Source organism: Stigmatopora nigra, chromosome 12 (genome assembly GCF_051989575.1).
Source record: "Stigmatopora nigra isolate UIUO_SnigA chromosome 12, RoL_Snig_1.1, whole genome shotgun sequence".
In the NCBI taxonomy this organism is placed as follows: domain Eukaryota; kingdom Metazoa; phylum Chordata; class Actinopteri; order Syngnathiformes; family Syngnathidae; genus Stigmatopora; species Stigmatopora nigra.
The window spans coordinates 13,975,976-13,996,508 of record NC_135519.1 but is presented as its reverse complement, the minus strand read 5'-3'; the positions used below and the strand labels follow the sequence as shown (position 1 = coordinate 13,996,508).

The following is a 20,533-nucleotide window of genomic DNA, read 5'->3' as shown; positions in this document are numbered from 1 at the left end:
GGCGACCGGGGCGGCTGGGGTGGGCGATCTGCGGGTGTCTCGCTCGCCGGCGTGGCTTCTTCTTCTCGGGAAGGGGAAGAAGCCAAGCGAAGCCAAGCGAGGGGGAGGAGGAGGAAGGGAGGCGCGGCTGATCGTCGCCTCCTCACGCTGTCACGTTCGGGCAGACGTTGGTTGGACGGACGTCCGCTTGGCGTGCGGCGTGGACGCCGGCTGCTCGGCGGATACTTTGCGGCGCCTCGGAGCTCCGAGCTCGGCTTGGCTCGCCCCCGTCGACCGGTAAGTATTGGACGGCGATGGTGATAATATTTCACGCCGCTGTAATGCCATTATGAAGGAGCGCTTTTGGTCGTGCTTAAGTACAATAAGGATACATAATAATGGTTGTGATCATAATGTAATTCCGTGTCATTAGTCACCTTGAGAGGCATTTGCTGCACCTTGAGTGGGACCTCCGCCAAGGCTGGATCATCCCAGCTAATAAGCAGAGTAGATACACTACTGTTAACCACAAAGTATGCTTTGGGTTGTTGTTTATTTATTTGCGGTTTGGACATTTTTTAATGCCTCGTGCTTCCCCATCAAGCATCGCGATGAATAGATTTTTTTGCACGTCAAATAACGCCAATCATTAGATTTGCAACTCTTCTCGGTTTGTTTATTTGGAAAGTAAACTAAACACCTTTCACAATACTTGCAAGGACTTGATGATATGTTGTTGTTTATTGTTTTTATGTCACTTCCTACTCGGAATGAAAGCATCCCTTGAATTTTTTTTTGTGTACTTCATGCTGTTTTATTCCAAAACACAATCACTGTAAAGCTGTTGTTGGTCCTAATGAACCGCTTGACACATTTTTTTGAGTCCTGAAGGCAATAAAAATAGAAGTGCACTTCAGATGAAATGAGAAACCCCATTTTGCAATGCATTTATGTTCAAAATATGAAGCTGCTGCTTTTGTTTTGAGGTCGTTGCATGGTTGCCTGGTCTTCGGACTTGCAAAAGTTACCCGAAATTTCCGCGTTCAATGTATTTATGGTGGAAAAAGTGAATTTTTCTGCTTGTTATTGCAATTTTGTGCTTGTGTTTGATGGCTTTCCTGCAAAATTGAGGGATTTCATTTATAAAAAGTCCTCAACTTTGTTTGTTTTTCAAAAAACAAGGGACGATGAAAGCGTCATCCCCTTGGCAGCCTTAGAAATAATGAAAGTGTCAGGATAATACTTTCCAAAAGATGTCATCCCCAAACTCTTCCAGACCCAATAGCCCAGTTAAAAGCCACAAAAGTCCCCCTGCCGGGACCCTCCAAATGAAATTCCTCCGTCTGGACGCGAGCCCAATCGGGAAGCGGAGTTGGGGAGGGCGGGCTGCCGGGGACCATTCATTCTTTTTCCGGGACGTCCAAACGGGGTCAGAAACGGCCTGGCCGTGCGATTAGCGCCGACCTTCCTGCCAAAGTAGCTTTTCTGGCAGCGTGTCAAAGCCAAGCAAATCACGTGCAAATCTTTTCAGGTTTGCTTGCGCTAGTCTTGCGCCGGATTGCGGGCGTCCAATCCCGCCGTCTCAGAGAGTGTAAACAGGGGAGGGGGTGGGGGTGTCGGGGGGTGTCGGACCCTCCGGTGCTGGTAATTGATGATGTAATGAATTCATTTCAGCGGCAACACTTGTCAGCTGCGGCGCATTAACCGGCGCTTTTTCTGTCGGTTTGTTTTCGTCCGTTAATTTACAAGGCGAGCGGCGTTGGGTGGTGGCGGCGGCGGAGGCGGAGGAGGAGGCCGTTGCTCCACGGCTCTGGGCGGCTTACCTGATAAATGGCAGAGGGAAAAGGGCAAGAAAATGAAAGACAGCTGCAAGGCTTGCAAGTGTTTGAAAGTTGGAAGTGCTGCTGTTTATGTGTGCGCTTGTTTTCCTTCTGTTGTCCCTCCTGGGGCCTCTCAAAAGCTAGCCTCTTAGCCAGCTAGCCCACTAGCAGCCAGGCGGTGAAGAGTGTCTGTCTGATGCAGTCAGTAGGCAAGAGGATCACGTTTTGGGGTCTTCCTAGAGCTCCAGACCGGGGGTGCTGTGTACTATTTTTTTGGCCTGGTGTCAATAGAAACCAAGCTAGGGATGTCCTGATACAGGTTTTTGGGCCCATTTTTCTCCAGATGTGTTTTGTGGAGGCTCATGTTATTAGACCAATCAAAATAATGCATTTAAAATAATGTGACTGGGTGGCGCAGTGGATGAGTGGTTAGATTGTCGGCCTCACTGTTCTGGGATCGAGGGTTCAAACCCCGTTCTGGACGTTCATCAGGCCTCGCTTCGGTTTTTGATATTTTTTTCCATCAACATGGCTGCCGGCGTTGAGTTCCTAATTTGTTTGTTTGTACGTGTCTGAGTTTTCCTAACGGCATTTGAATGTATCTTTCCATTTGTTTATGTATGTTTACTAAGCTGCTACTCGCAATTCTACCCCATTGGAAAATGTTTTTGCATTTCATATTCATTTTAATGGCTTAATAAGTCATTGGAATTGTTTTTTATTCATTAGGTGCATACATTTTTCATGCAAAATGGATATACTTTTATAATGTATAGAGGTATTAGTGGGTAATGCTAAATATAGTGGTACAGATGATGCTAATAGAATGTAAAATATGCTTCCATAAGTTATGAAACCAATGAATTATGCAAGTAGAGTTACCACTTTGTTTATGTCAAGTAGTTAGCATCTTTGCTACGTTCGGGAAGAGGAGCAGTGTTAAAAAAACTTGCTTGACGTTACTCAGGAATTTAGAACGTGGATTGTGGCATGTCGTCGCATGCCGGCGTGTCTGTCCGTCAGATTTAATTGTTTAAGACCCGACCAAAAAAAAAAAAACGAATCAATATTTTGACAACATGACAACGTGGCTGGTGTAGCATTGCTGGGAAATACTCCACACGGATTCTTCGTGGTTGGCGTCACGCTTCTGTCACTTTGTTTTTTTTTGCCTTGTCAAGCTCCTCCCACTCATGTGCCAGGCAGCCACAGTTTTAGTCGTCAGCATCTTTTGTCGTAAAGTACGTCGAACTTTTTCAAGTCGGAGTTGAATGGGACCTTTTCTGGCGCCGGTCCAGTTTGCGCCTTTGTTGTCACAAGCATTTTTTGGCTTGTAATTCTAGTCATGGTGTCTAGAGTTAAACTGCTTTAAAGTGTAGACTAAGTCATTGCGGGACAAAGTGTTAAGGCTGTAAAGAAAGCGCTAAAGCTGGCACTTTTCTGTCGATTTAAAAAGTGGAATGATGTCAAATTGGTCCGTTTGGGAAGTTTTGGAAGGCTTAGAGATGATGCTCTGCTTTATCAGAACATTTTTTATTCAGTGACTCATTCCGACTGTCCTTTTTGGGTAGTAGCTTAGCGCACGTACGTTTGATTATTTTGGAAATTTGGCTTTTTTAAATGTTATTTTTTTTTAGATTTGATTGTTTTTTTTTGTTAGTATGCTTGGTTCCTAGCATATTACAAAATATATAATAATTGTTGGCTAAACTGAAGAGCTTTAATTGAGTTAATGCGAGTGTGAATGATGGATTGTCAACATGCTACCATTATCCAAAGTGTGACGCTAATTCCGACAAGGGCCATTGAAAATAACTGGACTTGAATGGCGCATTTTGTTTGTCATCCATTTGGAAATCCCCCATTAAAGAAAAAAATCACTTCAACAAGAAGAGTCAGTTCCAGTATGTGGGGAACTTTCAAATCATAATTGAACTCGGATGACGATCACAAAAGTGTACAAAAAATGGCTGTTGAGTAAAGGACATGGAATAAAATCAGGCCGTTTTTTTGTTAAAAATTGATGAATGGAAGTGTGGTGTGTGGCACACATGCACTAGGTCACCTGTGTCAAAGAGGCGGCCTGGGGTCCAAATCTGGCCCACCGCATCATTTTGTGCGGCCCGGGAAAGTCAATCCTATTTGTCATTGAGCCTGTCTTTTTTTGGTGAGGCGGCCATGTTCGGCGCATCTTTGAGATGTGAAAGTGGTGACAGAAAAATGTACGCGTGTGTATTTGCGTTTGCCCGCTCCGTGCCCTCGCCTCTGTTTTGACACCGGCACAGGAGCCAAAGCGCTTTTCCCCAACGCGCTTTCATTTTGCCGTCTGGGCGGCTCAGATAAAGGATGGCAGCGGTGGCGGCGGCGGCGGCAGCGGCGGATTGTCAACTACGGGCAGAAAAAAGACACTCTGCCCAGAAATGGATAGCGAAGACAGTCAACTCTTTTATTATTATTATTTTTTTTAGCCTGCTGCCATATTTCTGTTATGCATGCATGCATTTTGCGGAGTATAAGACGCATATGCACACATGTATTTTGCGTACTATCAGTCGCATATGCGCGCATGTATTTTGTGGACTATAAGTTACATTATCAGTACAATATGCATGGAGAAGGGGGAAAAGAAAGTAGAAATCACATTTTTAGGGCAGAAAATCAGGTAGATATTTTGGAAAGAATATCTTGAGTGATTATTTTCTGACGTGGGCGGAGTCAAGACAGCATTTTGTAATATCCAGTCATGGTATGCTACGTTAGGGCTGATTTTTAGGGTAGCCAAAGAGATCTTTAAAATGTTTTTTTCCAGGTCCGCGCCACTGTCCTCGTGGCGAACCAAAGCCGTGACGGAAGTCGTCGTTTGTCACGTCCGTAATGAGAAGGGGGCTAATCACGTTCGCTCTGGCGAGAGAGAGAGAGAACGGCAGCCATGGGCCTCAAACAACGTGTATTATTGTCCGTGTGCCGCCCGGCCAATTATCCGGCAAAACATTATCGACAAAAGGCTGCCTTGTGTTTTATGATTTGAAAGGCTATCGGGTGACCACGCACAAATGCCACCGGGAATCGATCAAGCTACGACGTTAGCTACCCGCATTTTTCTGGCTTTTTTATTGCCGCGTGGGACGGTTTGAACTCGGACTTTTTTCCCCGATGAACCTTAATGTTTTAGAGTACAGTTGCACTTTTTGGATATGATGTTATACGTTATCGTATTGTTGTTGTTGTTTTTTAAAGCCTTAGAATAGATGCATGCATGTTTTTGGAATGTGGGAGGAAACTGGAATACCCGGAGAAAACCCACATAGACATGGGGAGAAGACGCAAAGTCCACATAGTCAAGTTTGAGTCCATCGGTCGGTCTGAGAGGTCCGGTCACGTGATCCGTAATGGCGCCGTCCGCTGCTCTCTTTCAGGCTGTGACAGTAAATCTGTTTGGCGTGTCACTTTGTAAATCATTACAGAGGCTAAAAGCCTCTCTATTGGATTGCGGCCGGCGGAAAAGGGGGACACATTTCCTTTGTGCCTTCTTCACCATGAGGACGATGAGGATGAGGAGGGATGATAATCAAGTTTGTTTCTGGCCATCCCGCTGCCAAGGCTATAATTAGCCGTCTCCGTGGCTCACGCCGCTCTTCTATTTTGCCGTGACACTTCTCAAAGCCAAGAGTGCCGTGCGTGCGTGCATGCGCGGAATTGCGTGCGCCGCTTTGCGTGTGCGGGGTGATTTTGCGTACAGGAAGAAATGATTGGCACACGGCGACTGGCCGAGTGGCGTCACTGGCGCACGTGAACCCACGGCTACCTTGTGGTGGACCAGTCGAACATGTCGAGCTGGTCACACACGTCGCGCAACTCTTGGCCAACCGAGTCGCCATCAACGTTATCGTTCCAGGAGGGGGGGGGTCAAAAAAAGTGGGCTTGGCGGTCCGCGTTGGCATCAAATCAAAGTATTTCTTGTCATTATGATGAGTTTGTGCGTGTTTCTCAGGAAAAACATGAATCATAAGTCATAGTAAAAAGTCACGTCCGGGCAAGGTAAATTCTAAAATATTGCACAATCTTACATATTGCATATTGTTATGGTTTTTTTTTTGATCCAATAAAATGGCAGCCACTTGCTGGTCATTTTAGGGTAATTGCAGTTGACTTCCTGGGAATTGGAGATCATTTTGGGGGAATTTCTTGTTCATTGGTCAGCTTGTGATGGTTTCTCGGTTATTTCTTGTTGGTTTTGAAGTATGTTAAGCTTACTCATGGGTTGCCACTGATGGCAAATGACGAATGTGACTGTGGATTGGAATTGCTTAACTGCTACTTGCAGAAAAGTTGAATCACTTTTTGAGCTAAAACTTGTTAGCATTTTTTTTTTTTTACGTTTGATTATACGGCGAGTAAAAGGCCAGCTCGCGTGGCGTGGCGTGGCGTGGCGTGGCGTGCGTGGCCGACCGATGATTCCCCTTCATGACGTCTGGCGAAAAGAAGGCCAAAAAAAAAGCATCTCATTCACTAGCTTTAAATCCCCCGGAATGGAAAATCAGGCCGAGATTAGATAACGGACAGCCGTTATTATTTGAAGGATAAGCCAGCCGTGTGGCTTGGCTTGCCATCACGGCGCCCTCTCTCCTTCCAAATGGACAAACTCGCCTTTCAAAAAAAAACAAGCCTGGGTTGGCATTTGGTGGCGGACGTGGATTCCCAAAACCTGTTCAAGTCACTTTCGACACACTCAACTGGAATCTGTGTCAATTCCAAATAATAGTCACAAGGCAAAAACAAAAGCGAATGTTTCCGCTTGCACTTTTCAACCCGTGACGCATTTCTTACCAGGCTTATTTTACACACACACACACATACACACACATACACACACACACACTTTAGTCTTTAGAGGCACCAAAATAAACAGACTTGCATGATCCACGCAAACACAATTTCGAATCTTCTCAGATCAACGTTTTGTGGCGTCCAATGACAGAAGCTGAATAAAAATAAAAATAAAATACTCTTAGCATAAGGGGAAATTTTTGATGTGAATAACCAGGACGGTGGAAAATAAGAAACAAAAAAATCCAACGCGAGGAGTCATGTTTTTTGTTGCTCAATAAATGCACTGCTGTGATTAGTCGCTAGGGGCGCTAATGAGTCTTTTTTCCCTTCAAATTGGGATGGGTGTTAACTCTGGACAGTGTTTGTATTCATTTAGTCATTTAGTCACTTTGGCTGGCTCTAGAAGTGACTGTGTACTTCCCTTCAAAAATAATGCTAAATTAGCCAGCTACTCTGGGACTTTTGAGCAATTCTGTCCGGGCCAGAAGTAAACAGAGGAAAGATGCCGGTGATTAACGTCTTGGGATGCCGACCCTCCACCTCGAAGAGAGAGAGAGAGAGACGCGATACTTGAGGGTCTGAAGTGGTTTTGATGGAGAGCGCATTAATGATTGAAGGCGGGAGGAGAGTGGTTCAAAAATCTCTCCCGGCCGGCTCCGACGCCATCCATTATTAAGGGCGCCCTGGCTTCTCCTGTTTTGGTGGCGCCTTGGATATACGGCACTCACCATTTCTTTTCTTCATATTTTCTGCCATCCTTTTCGGCAACCTATTGATTGGATGACAGAGATAGTTGTCATTGCTTTTAATTAGTTGTTGTTCTTTCCAGGAAAGGTCAGAAGCCGCCCGGGGTCGAACCCTCGATCTGGTTCCCGCGATGCACTCGGCCGGCGGCCAAAGAAGCTCAAAAGTTTCGGCTCCGTACTTTCCGGCTCAATTGTAAACAATCGACTTGGCGATTTTGGGCCCGCACGTTTTCTTGTGTAGACCACCGAGTGGGAGGAGTCTGGCTTTTTTGGAGCGTGTCCAAAGAGGACGGAAGGGGGGACGAGGGGGACGACATCGGCACGCTAGCGGGGGGTGAGCAGGTGTCGCAGACAAATGTGATTTACGGCCTGTGTGTTCCTCCATACAGTGGCAAAGGCGTATAAGCCTATTAGCTTGATATTACTGGCTTAGAACATGCGCCGCCGGACGCCCTCAAACGTGTTTGCCCGAGCGGGGATTCTAATAGACCCCGCCCCCCCTCCCCGCATTAAATTGAACAAACATCAAGTGATGGAATGCATTCATCATAGCTGCAGCAGACGTGATCTTTCCGATTTAGGGGGAATGGAAGTGATGTCACTGTTGTTATTTTGCATCACTTGGGGGGACTAATGGGTCACTTCTTGTAAATTTAGGATCCGTTTTCTATCGGGTTTGGAGAATTCCCGGGATGCAGTAATCCCTCGGTTATGGTGGTTAATGTAGCGAAGTAGGGTCACCCCTATTTGACAAAAAATACAATAAATTAAAAAAAAAAAATATTACTTTAGTGCTGTGTCCTAGTAGCAAATGTGGATTTTCTCATTTTTAAGAACTTACAAAAACATTAAAAAAAATAAAAATCTGCTATGTAGTGAAACCGCGATATTCGAGGGATTACTGTACATCCAGTTGGTTGATTTTGTGGCATTTACAAGTTTCCTCCTGTTGGATTTTAAGATTGCTTGGCGTTGTTTTGGCGACATTTTTGTGGCATCCGTTTATCGTGATGTTTTTCTTCCTCAGGGCCGTCACGTGAGGAGGGCTCGGCGAAGGAGCGCCCATTCATGAAGGGTCCGAGCGAGGAGGGTGCAGCTGCAGCGCCGAGCAGGTCAGAGTTCACCACACTTTCTTACACAGGATTGGTCGCACTCTCTCTCTCCCCGTCTCGTTCCGTCTTTGGTCTGGGCTGCTTCTTCTTCTCTCCTCTCGCCCCCCCTTTTCGTCTGGCCCCGCCCCCCTTCCCCTGGAACTCTTTGAGCAGAGTTGGCATGCAAAGGCAAAGCGAGGGAGCAATGTGGCGGCTTTTGATTGGACCCTCCCGGGCCGCCAGCCGGGGAGGGACCGACCGAGCAGCTGCTGTTTATGAGGAGCGGCGTAGGATCCTGTTTGGACCCGGCCAAAAAAAAAAAAGGAAGAAAAAAAAAGCCAGCCAGTTATACCCCGCTGAGAAGCCAGTGGCCTGTGTCAGCATAGTGTATACACAAAATACACACAAATACACTCAAAAACACACATGGACAAGGAGAAAAAGCACCACAGATGCTTCGTCCTCCAAAATAATGCCACACTTTTGCCATTCTTAAATCGGCTCGGACGAGGAATCCAAAAATACGTTAATAAGGCATTTGTTGACTTTTTTGAAGTCATTTTCAGCTTCTGTTAGCTCATTGGCTGCCGCTGACGAGGACAGGTGTCCTAACCATTTTGATGGGGAAAGTTGACAGTGATCCTTTTGGGTCGGCCGTCTCTAAAAATGCATTTTTAAAGATGGCGTTACGCTTGCGAAACTGAGAGTTCATTTAAAAATGCCAAAATACAGCATATCACGCACTGACTGGCAAACCATAGAATTTTGGAGAACGGCGTCCGCGTAAAAGTGTCGTGGAGATTTGAAAGTGATCCGATTTGGCACGCTTTATTGCTTTTGCCTCACCTGCACTCTCCTCGGGATTAAGTCGGAGGAGGAGGAGGACTCGGGCTAGCTGGGATTCAGACGGCAAATACTAAATAAGCAAAGGAGATGCTTCATCTTCATTGGTGTGTTTAATGTGTGTGTTAATGTGTGTGTGTGCCATTTTAGCACACGGGAAGAAGCATCTGGCACGATGGCCACGATGCTTTGGCTCTCACAGCTGGATGCACACGCGTACCTACACACTAGCGGGGATCAGCCAAAGCCATTAGCGCATGGACGTCAGAGCATAGAAAGCCACTGCTTTAACACACACACACACACACACATGCGTGCACACAATGCGACTTGTAAACCTAGCGTGTCAGTCAACAGAGAAAATGCCGCTGAATGAGAAGGTAGCGTATTTTCACGGCTATATGGCGCATGGCATTTAAAGGCACAGTGTCAATAACCAGTGATATTTCAGTTTTTGACACATACACAGGACGCAGTGTTTTTAAAGGCGCAGCCAGGCATAAAAGATACGAACCCACGCTAAAAAGACGTTTTTAAAAAGGCAACAGAAGCTTTACTTAGCCATTTTACAATGCACTCATGACATCATGAGCCACAAATCCATCAAAGTCCTCATTTTTCTGTGTCGAAATTGAACAATAGTCGTGAAAATGTGGTTTATAAAAATACATATATTTTTTTTCTTAGCTCTTGTCGGTGAGATGTTTGATAGGGTTTGAGTCGGGGTGTTTTTTGCTTCACTAAACGCAAAAGGCTGTGATGAAATGTAGCATCCATTCATAGCTTTCTTTTGACATTTTCAGGACATTTTAGTATGCGTATTATACGCTTAATGTCTTTTTTTGTGGGTTGTTTGTGCTTTCAAAACCTTGAAGACGTTTGCTTTCCCCATAAAAGGGACTCCAAAACCATATTAAAAAGCATTTTTGTTAGGGATAGCGCGTGTATACAAAGCTGGAGTTTCATCATTCTACGCGTCTTGGGCTTTTCCCACTGTTTGTTTTCCATGGAAGAAAGACTTCTTCCAGCCTTTGGAGAGTCCTCCATACTGCATCCTCTTGCATCAACTCCTTCTTTCTTCTATTTTCTTCTTTTTTTTTCACCAGGTGAGCAGATGCTAAGCTCCGTTTTTTTGTATCAATGATAGAATTAGGGGGAATTTCAAGGAACTGGGCCTCGGGGTTCTGCGGCGAAGATACGAAGACATGGAGTTTTATCCTGGCCGTTATTGTCGTCTCGCAGTTTTGCGTAAACGGGCCGGACGCTTTTGAGGTAGAAAAATGTTTGGAGTGGGAGGATGAGAAGGACATTGGATTCTTTCCTCCAGTTTAAGAGTCGGACCCATCTCAAATATTGCAAGATTCATATACGTACCACCAAAAGAGTGAAAAGATGCCATTTGTGTTGGAGACTTAAAGTCTTAGCACCTATTTGTAATCCGCGTATTCCGATGTTGACCGTTTGAGCCGCTTATTTGGCCTTCTGTGATTTCCTCGGGGAAACCTTGTTTGCAAATGCACCCAAATCCGCCGAGGGTCGCCCGGGGTCGCCCTACCGACGCCATCCGTCACTCGGCCGACGTTTTGGTCCGCCGTCGTCAATTACGCGCGAGAAAACAACATTAGCTAGCGGTGGTGGTGGGCCTGACATACTGGCGTTATACGATGACACGACCCGTTTGCCGTCCGCCCGCCCGCCCGTCAAGCGTCAGGCGGCTCTGATGAATGGGCGCAATCCACCGCCGTGCATGGCGCCGCGCTCGTTAATGGAGTTTGCCGAGGGGAGGGGGCGTGCCGTCCGGGGGCTCCCTTCCCTTCCTTTCCTTTCCCTTCCATTCAGGAAGTCAAACAAAGGAAACGTGGCGCCTGTCGTAGTGACGAAATCCGCCCGGCTGGCAAAATGTGTCCGAGGTCGGATTTCCTAAACAGTTTTCCTTTTGTTTTTTACGTGGGTCTGAGATGGAGGCCTCATTATTTGGAGCTACAAATTCGGCTTATATGCGAGAAATAACGCTATATCTTCAGACTACTCAAAATGAATGCTACATATATTGATAAATCACTTAGTTTGGCCCATGGCTTAGGTTAGCCATTCATTATCCATATGGGTTAATCTCACAAGGGTCGCAGGGGTGCTGGAGGTGATCCCAAACAATTATGAACACCCTGATTTGGTGGCCAGCCAATCGCAAGGATTCAAAACCAAACTTGGTGGTCCTCGGATATGTTTACACTGTAAACAAATGTGAAGTGGGCCCAAACGTGACTTTTTTAAATATTGCAAGCGATATGAAATGTTCGCGAGTGCGTCAAAGGAAAGATTTCTGTGACAGCTGAATGCGGGATGTTGACGAGCGACTGTCAGAGCAGATATTTCCGTTTGGTGCGGCTCGCCAGAGACGCGCCTCGGTGTCATCGCCGGGCGCCCGTTGACGTTGCGCCCGCTCGTCTTTCCCGGCCACCGTGCCGTGAGTGACGGCGACGGAAAGGGAAACTCCGACAGCTGTCTCCAACCACCACCGTGATGATGATGAAATCCACGGCGTGCTCTTTCATCGCCTACACAATCTTGAAGAAATCTTTTCTTGGCTTTTCTTTCTTTGCCGGCCACTCGATTCCTTCCAGTCATCTGTTTGTGGAGCTCCGTCACCCCCCGATGAAAAACACGTGCCGGCGGCTCGGCGAGATGGTGGCGCTGTGAGCTCACGGAATGTCGGAGCGTGCGCCAGGAATCTCAAGAGAGGAATGTCTGTCGTCCAAAATCAAAACAAGCTTGAAAGCTGGCCTTCTCCGCCTTCTCCGCCTTCTCCAGACAGTCTTTTTTGCTAGTTCTGAACAAGCGAGCCACTTGAGGACGTAAATAGACTTTTAGACTTCATTTTTCTCAAGATATGTCTTGGCCATTCTCCAAAAAAGTGACCATATTCAGCCAAGAATCTGCCATTTCTAGTTTTCGAGTTTTTGGTTATCATTGAACTAGCCAACGCAAAACACGCACTTATTGCTACTGTGTTTGCTAGCTCTTGAATGAGTTTAGTTTCCTACAATTTGTCCAGGCTTACAAATGAGCCCAAGGGTGGCAAACATGCGGCTCCCGTCCAAAATGATTTTGACATCTGCGGCTCTTGGCACCGTTTATCGTTTATCTTAATTTGAATCTTTCTTGAAACACACTCGTTCGTTAAGGCTTATTAAATAGAAATTTTAAGTGAGAGGGAAGAAAATGCTTTGCTTTTAATGGTGGCTTTTTGGCAGGTGACCCAAGCTCTCACACACTTTTTGTTTTGTTTTTGGCAACTGGATTCCTCGCCGACAATAATAAAAAAAACAAACAAGCTCATTCATGTAAGCCATAAACCAAGTAATGGGCGGCTGGTACCCGTCCAAAAGCCGCCACTTCCCATTCCAATTGACTTCCCCTCCCGTCAAAAGTGGGCGTGTCGGTCGGAAAACCCGAAATGGCGTCAGCGTGCACGGCAACGCCGCCTGTCATTTCTGGGCCACCGTGGCAACGCCGGTCCAACTTTAGACGGCCTAGAGTCGGTTTCCCCTGACGGCCCCGTAACCGCACACCCGTGTTTATGTTCCGTGGGTTAACAGGGTTATCTGTTGGCGTAACCCGAGCGCTCCACCCGCACGGCCGCTCCACCACGCCGGGAACGCCGTGTGTTGGCCATATCTGGCAGCTGCCGGGACTTGCCACTATTTTCATTCCCTGCGGAGGCATTTCCGCCGCACAAAGCCAAAACGTAGAGGAAGCGGCTTTTGTTTGGGAAGTCGCCCTTTTTTTTTGCATCCGTCCAACCGTTTCTTACATGCAAATTGACTTTCGAGCTCAAGCCAAGTTTTTGTTTGCTTTGAAACACGAGGACCGACCGGCCTTGCCGCGTTAGCCCACGTGTGTCCAAGTGGCGGCCCGGGGGCCAAATCTGGCCCGCCGCATCATGTTGTGTGGCCCAGAAAAGTCAATGATGAGTGCCGGGCGACTGGAGTCTGGCAAAGGGATTCCACTCGAGCCATAACAGTAGAAGACTATTAAATCTTTTTACAAGGCTGTTGAACTACAGTTGTAAAAGTGGAAGTATTTTTCCTCTGGTCCGAGATCCGTCATGGCGTCCGTTTCTTTCGTGGGTGTCCAAACCAGTCCGCCAGTCTGCCAGTGCAGCTTTTCATTCCATTTCCTCCAAGTGGAGGAATTTGTACTATTGCAAAACTTTGTTATTGTGGTTACCATGCCAATGACTGGGTCAGCTAGCTCGCATGCTAAAAACAACACCAAACCGGTATATTTTACTACAGTTCAACCCCCCAAAAACAAAACAACTCATTGTTTTGAAGTGTTTTATTGCAGGTGGTTTGAATACTAATCACGAGTGAATTTATTTCGTATATCTTTCTTGTCCAAAAAACAACATTGAGCAAGGCAAGGGAAAATGTTTTTAAAAGCGGGAAGACGGCGGTGATATTTGGCAACCCCCGGCCGTGTAGGCCCGGGGTTGCCAAGGCCTTGCGGTACGCGCTCCTGCCCATAAACGGGGATTTGGCCTCCCGGAGAAAATAACCTTGATAATTACTGAGTGCGAATAGACCCGCCCACTGCAGGAGGGAGGAAGGGAGGGAGTGAGGGAGGGTTAGCGAGTGGGGAAGACATAACTGTTGCCGCATTCCTCCTTGCTGAGTCACGCCAGCCCTGACTTTCCCCCACCCGGTGGCTGCGCCGCCGCCGTCGCGTTGGTCCCCGAGGACGGCTGGCCGGGGCGCCGACCTGTGCCGATCGGTCTGTCCTATCCGAGGCCACAGAATGTCAAAAGAATGTAGTTTTTATGTCAAAAATCAAGGCTACTCGCGTCTGGCAAGATAGGATACATCTAAAAAAGTGCATCCGTTAACAGTACATATGTAACACATATGGATGGCGGGCCGGATTAAAAAGCCATAACATTTAGCTGTGTCTGACGTTGAGTGGCTCGTCTATATGCAATAAAAGAATGTGAAATGACGGTATCAGATCGGGTTTAGTTAATTAAAAAGCATAGGACTAATTAAATTGGATGCAAGTATGAGTTGATGGGCTGAATGGAGCACAGAGGCCTATTTAGCCGCTAAAGTCAAATTAAATGCCGGGCAAACGCCGCCCTGTGAACAATTCCCACTTTAAGCCGTCCGTGCGGACACACATTGGATCGATAACCACGTAGGGGGCGCCGTTCATCCCAAAATAAGTCTGACCAGCAGTGTGTTAACACTTTTGGCTTAAAACAAAGTTGCACTTTTACATGTAAAATGCGCCTCTACTACCACGAAAAGTGACCAAACCACTCCCGGAAGGAAATCATTTTATAAGTCGAGGCTCCGGGAAGGAAAAACAAGCAAAAAAAAAGGCTTTAAATCAAGTCCCGTTTGTGTTTTTAAGTGCGATATTTGTCAGGGATTTGATGTGCGAGTTGTCAGCCCTTGTTAAGCACCTCCAATCTGTCACGAGGCGCTTTATTACATCTCCATAAAGCATCCAGTCTGTTTTGTCTATTGGTCGGGTCTTTGGTCACACACACACACGCCTTGACGCGCCTCTCTTTCCTCTCTCGTCTGGTTTCAGGCGCCGTCCCCGGATCGATGAGGATTAAGGCGTGGATTTGGTCAACGCCAAACGACGCATCAAGGACCTCCTCCATCGGTAAGTGTCTTCCTTTAAGTCTTGTTTCCTTGGGTTTGGCTTGTGAGCCAAATTTGGCTCTTTTGAGGAGGTCATCTTGGCTAAACCCATTTTGGGTTGTTTTGTTTATATTTGACGAAAGGTTCTCTTATTGTTGTTCTTTGGCTTTCTGATAAAAATGGTGCGTTTTGATGAAATTATGTTCCTTTAGCTTGATTAGCTTAAAATGAGTTGAATTTTACGTAATTTTAAGGACTATTTGAGGAAAATGCCCAATATTGTGCAAATTAGTGGGAAAAATAGTTTGATTATTTCTGGAAAATGGTGATATGCTTTTTTTGCCAGATTGTTCTTGTTATGAAGAAATCAGACAATAATTGAGTCATATATTAGAATTAATTGAAAAAAAAGACACATTGCGGTTACATTAGCTAATTTTATTAGCATAACTTTATTGTATCTACTATGCCACAGTAGCTATATTAGATTAGATTTGATTAGATTAAACTTTATTCCCAAAATACATACAGTACATAGTCATCACATAATTGCAGGACCTGTAGATTAAAAAAATGGATTTTGCGCAATCAAGATTTTAAATCCTGCTTTTTCATCGCTTATTTTAGCGCTTGCCATTGGGATGAACCATCCATATTTTTGTTTGAATACACTTTATTTGAGTAATAATAGTTGCGTTCAATGTGTCTTTGGGTCTCGCTCGCTCGTTCGGGGCAGCTGTGCAACAAAAAAAAATGTCGACGGCGTCATTTGTGTTTGTGCACAACGGCGTGCGTCAAAAATGCTGCAAGGAGAATCATTTTTTTTTTGGTGGCATCTGCACATTGTGCAATATGCTAATGAGCTAAGCTGCAAAAGCCAGATTGCCAGGAGTGAGATGCGGGTGAGCAACACAAAAAAAAAGGGGGTGGAGGAAAAAGAAGCCAGAGTGGCTGCTAAAAGTCAGGAAGAAAAAAAAACAGACGGAGGGCGCCGTGAATTATGGATGCAAGCTGCGATTTCCAAGAGGAAAAAAGAAAGGCGCTCTGAAACATCAAGTCATGCATATCAGATGACTCATCTACTACATTTTATCATCATGCTTGCTGAGCAATCACCCATTTGCCATCTAACATCTTGTGTGCCCGGCCGGGCGTGCGCCCGTGCGCGTGTGTCAGACGGACGTAAAAAGGAAGCACTTATACGTTGGGTGGCGTGTGGCGGCGCACTGGAGCGTTCCCTCAAGTCCATATGACGTGTGTCCCAAGTCTTGTTGACATTTTTCCGCGCTGTTGTGTTGCATCGCGTGCTCGCCCGCCTAGCACGCCCAGCACGCCAGCCTCGCCCTGCCCATCCTCTCACGATATGGCGCCAAGATGGCCACCGCCATACGGCGCCGTTATCTATATGTTAGACGCGATAGTTGAAGCCGCGATATTTGAGGGATGACTGTGAATTAAGGGTGTCAGACTTGGGTTGGTTCACGGGCCGCTTTAACGTCAACTTCAAACTATTTTAGGTAAAATATTTAGATTTTTTTTTTTTTTATAAATGGATTAAAAGAACTAGATTAAAAATCCCTGAATATTCAGTTTTTTATAGATGTAAAACAATGTTTATTTTAGCTTTTTTTAAATATATTTTTAGATTTTACAACATTTTTGAACTAAAAACACAGAAAAAATGGATTAAAAAATGACAATTATTGATTTAAAAGGGGGAAATATGGAAATATAAAATCTATACTCATATTCATTTGAATTTGATTTTAAAACAGAAAAAAATGTAATAACTCATTATTTTCTTACTGCAAAACAGAAAATAACCAACTCATAGTACAGTAATCCCTCGATGATCGTGGTTCATGTAGACCGGAAATGGCCGTGATAAACGAAAAACCGCAAAGTAGGGTCACCCCTATTTAAATAAAAACATAGTATTTCTAGAAGTGACCAGATTTGTGTGTGTTTATAAGCGGCTACCTTGAGATACGAGCGCCGTTAGCTAGCAAGCGGGGCAAAGTAGGTCATTTATTTGGAGCATTTTGCCACGCTCCACCACAGCGGGGGAATCTTTTTCCAAGGCAGACGTCTCAATTGGGAGGGGGGGGTTTCATCAGACGACATGCCGTAAACACGTGGACCGTCAAGGGTGCCGGAGGCGGGCGGGAATGGCGTGGGGAGGCGGCGGCATCGGTGACGGAAAAGCCGGCGGGATAGCGGCGGTGGGCGTCTGAAAATCGCGGCAAATCAGATTAGCAAACAAACAACTAAGAGGATTAATTCTCATCAGATGGACATTAAATCTGCGCCGGGTCAAATCCCCTCCGCCGCCATTTTCTATTTGACGGGACGCCGCCCGCTTTTGGACGGCGGATTTTCTCCTCCGTGTGAACTCTGGCCTTTTGTTCCGCCCGCAGAAATTGCTTCTCCGAGCAGGCGGCGGCGGCGGCGCTCTTTAAAAATATCCCGGTGGCGGCGGCCGTGGTGGGCGGGGCCTTTGCAAATCTGACCCGCGCTGGGAGGCCACGCCCCCACCCCGCGTGCTGACCTAATTGATTGAATTAAAGGGGGCGTGTTGATGTAGAAATGGACTTTTTAGTCCAATGGAAGGTCCTTAGTTCGCCAGGACCGCCCCTTTGTGAGGGTTAATGCTTCAGAAAATGAATGAATAATGATTGTGAGGGGTGCATGAATTGGCCTTTTCGGACCTGGAAGTTCTGGACAGCATTTGAAGTCTTCTATCTTTTTCTTTTTGTAATGTGATGGAGAGAACGGCGTGGAGGAAATGAGTAGTCGTGGCGGTGCCCGGGAAGTGGTCTATGCGTGTGTTTTCCTCCCGTGTGGCCTCTCTTGTTGTTGTGTGTCTTTAGCGCTGTCTTTCGCTCCCTCCCTCCCTCCCTCCCTCCCTCCCTCCCTCCCTCCCTCCCTCCCTCCCTGTGGCATGCCATCCAAAGCCAAGACGGCACGCTCTGGACCCGTTAGGTTACGGCGCTGGTAAATAATTGCGCTTCTCTTGACACGTCGCGCCGCAAATGCTTAGCCTCCCGACTTCATTGGCTTTCGTCCTGCTCCAAACTTGTGCTTTTAGAAAAGTCAAAGGCTGAAACGCCCAATTTGAAATTCTTCCACTTTTATTCGTGTCGTCCGCGATGAAAGTCAGACACATATAAAAAAGTTTGTGTTTTTAAAATGAACTCATTCGACTTGATGACTCAATGGTAGCTTTCCAATGTGAAATGGATTTTTATAATTTTTAATGGGGCGGGCCGGTGGGGTCAGTGGTTAGCACATTGGCCTCGCAGTCCTAGGGTCGAGGGTTTGATCCCAGGTGGGTGTTCTCATTGGAATTGCGTTGGTTTTTTTTGGGGTATTCCGGTCATGCTTGGTAGGCTAAGATTGGTTGTTTGTCTCCTGATGGGACTCTCATTCAGTCTGTCCTTAGTCTGGTGTCTGTAGTTACCTGGAACAGGCTCCAGCACCCCCCCTCAACCATTGGTAGGATCAGCAGTTCCCAAAGTGAATGCGTGAAGTGAAATAGCTAAGCGCTACAAAACAACAAAATCTTTCTGTTACATAAGGACATTGCTTAATCCATCTACTACTTTTATTTATATGACTGAAACAAAGAAAATATATTAGCGTAACACAAAATACAAAAATTAGGGGCAGCGCGCTTAGCAACAGATCAAAAACACAACATAACAAACTGTTGGAGGTCAGAACAAAAACAAAAAAACAAAAAAAAAACATGAAAAAAAGCCCACTTGTAGTCCGGAATCAAACATTTGTGGACTGGTCGCCAGGCACTTTGTCTTCCCGTTAGAAGTCGGCGATGTTGTGTGTCGCCACTCGGGAAACAAAAGAGCATTTTTCCCAAATGGGGACTGACATCGCAGGCAGCAGCTGCGGGCGGCTGCGTGTACTACTATTTCTGCATCTTTACACTGCTCGTGTGTGAGCCAGTGCTCGCGCACGTACATGTGTGTGCGCCGGACGTTCGGTCGGCCGGCCGACTGTCTGTCAAGACGCGCTGACCTGATTGCTCAGCTGAGCAGCGAGCGAGCGAGCGAGCGAGGGAAGACCCAGCCTTGTGTTGTCACAGTCGCGCCATTCAAAAAGCCAAAGGATCGGAGCGCGTGGTCGGGCGCCACCCCCCCTCCCTCCTTTTGGCCCCGCCCCCTCCGTCCCCGCCGAAAGACACGCACGCTCTGGCGCTGGCGACCATGCCAAAACACATTTGGAGAGGAAAAATGATCCAGTGCTGCATCAGCTTGCAGCTAGAAGGCACTGGCTCGGGCCAAATCCTGTTAAAGGAGACTTTATCCTTATTGCTGCAAAGATAAGAAGAAGAAGACGGCAAATTCCTTTTCCCCTCACCGCCATATTTTATACTTGAAAGGCCTAAAAATGGACAATGTTTGCCACCAAACAGTGGGACGAAATTAAACAACAACAACAACAACAAAAATTGGAGATTTTTGGTGGTGGGATCCAAGCCAAATGACATTTATTTCTTTAAATATAGGATTATTTATGTATTTATATGATATTGTAGACTTGGCTTTGACTTGTAGTATTTCATAGCGCCTTTAAAAACGTAACTGATTAGTTGCCTTCTTGGCAAAAAAGTCACGATGTACGTTTGATGGAGATAGATGTCCTCCATCTCACCTCGTACTCTGGCCCGTTTTTTACTTTGGATTATTTTAAGGGCTCCTTAATCTGGCGTCAGATTCCGCCGTGAAGTTTTTGCCGCTGACGCCAGTTTGACAGCTGCGTTGGTATTTTGGGGGTTCGCGGAGGCATCACATTCCTTTTTGTCACTCGGCCGTCAACAACAATAATTCCTGGTGCTTTTTCCCAAACCAATCAATCACGAGGAAAAAAATCATTGACAGCAGAACAACAACAATGTTTTAAGGCTTGACACTGTCAGATTTTGGGATCCATGTTGTTTTTGTTGCATCTTGTCATAATCGATTTGCTCCTCCGATTCGGCCCTGCCGCTCTTTGATCAAAGGCGCATCAATCGTGCTTTTTCGCCTATTTACTTGTTTTTTTAAATGTAAAAAAATAAAAAAATCACAAAAGAATAGCAAGCCATATTTTTGGACACAACTCCATCCCCCCTAAAAATTGACATTAAAAGCTTACTAATGACATTTCATCCTAATTAGTGTTCCTTTCTTAGTTTCCTTAGCCCCGCCCACACAAATAGAAGATCATGTCCGACCCAAAATGAGATTTTTTTGCAGTCTGCCCGCCGCCGTCAAGTGGCAAAATAGCCAAGACGTGTCGGACGAGGTTAAAACACGAGTTTGGTCGGGAGAAAGAATGGCGCTTGGTTTGTCCGCTTCTTGTTTCTGCAGCTGGAAACTTTATTATTCTTGGCGGAAATGGCCAGAGAGAGAGAGAGAGCGCGGGGAAGCCTCCTCATTGCCGTCGGGCGCAACGTGAGCAACTAGTGTTGATCCAGCCGCTGGGCCGTCCCTTCTCGTATCTTTTGGGACACAAAGCCCGTTTCGTTGTGGCTCCTCCCCATCTGATTTTCCACCTTTTAAATCAATAATTGT

At 46.2% G+C, this 20,533-nt stretch overlaps 1 protein-coding gene across 4 annotated transcripts in view; it reads left to right on the top strand.

Annotated features, from left to right (window-relative positions):
* Positions 1–20,533, top strand: part of zmiz1a (zinc finger, MIZ-type containing 1a) — a 44,601-nt gene that overhangs the window by 365 nt on the left and 23,703 nt on the right. For 3 of the 4 annotated variants that reach the window (XM_077729805.1, XM_077729801.1, XM_077729804.1), the window contains exons 2-3: positions 8,403–8,487; positions 14,905–14,982. The gene's annotated coding sequence lies outside the window, so the exon portion shown is untranslated. Of the gene's footprint in view, positions 1–118; positions 277–8,402; positions 8,488–14,904; positions 14,983–20,533 lie in introns of those variants that run through there. The other variant, XM_077729803.1, reaches the window with a different exon arrangement.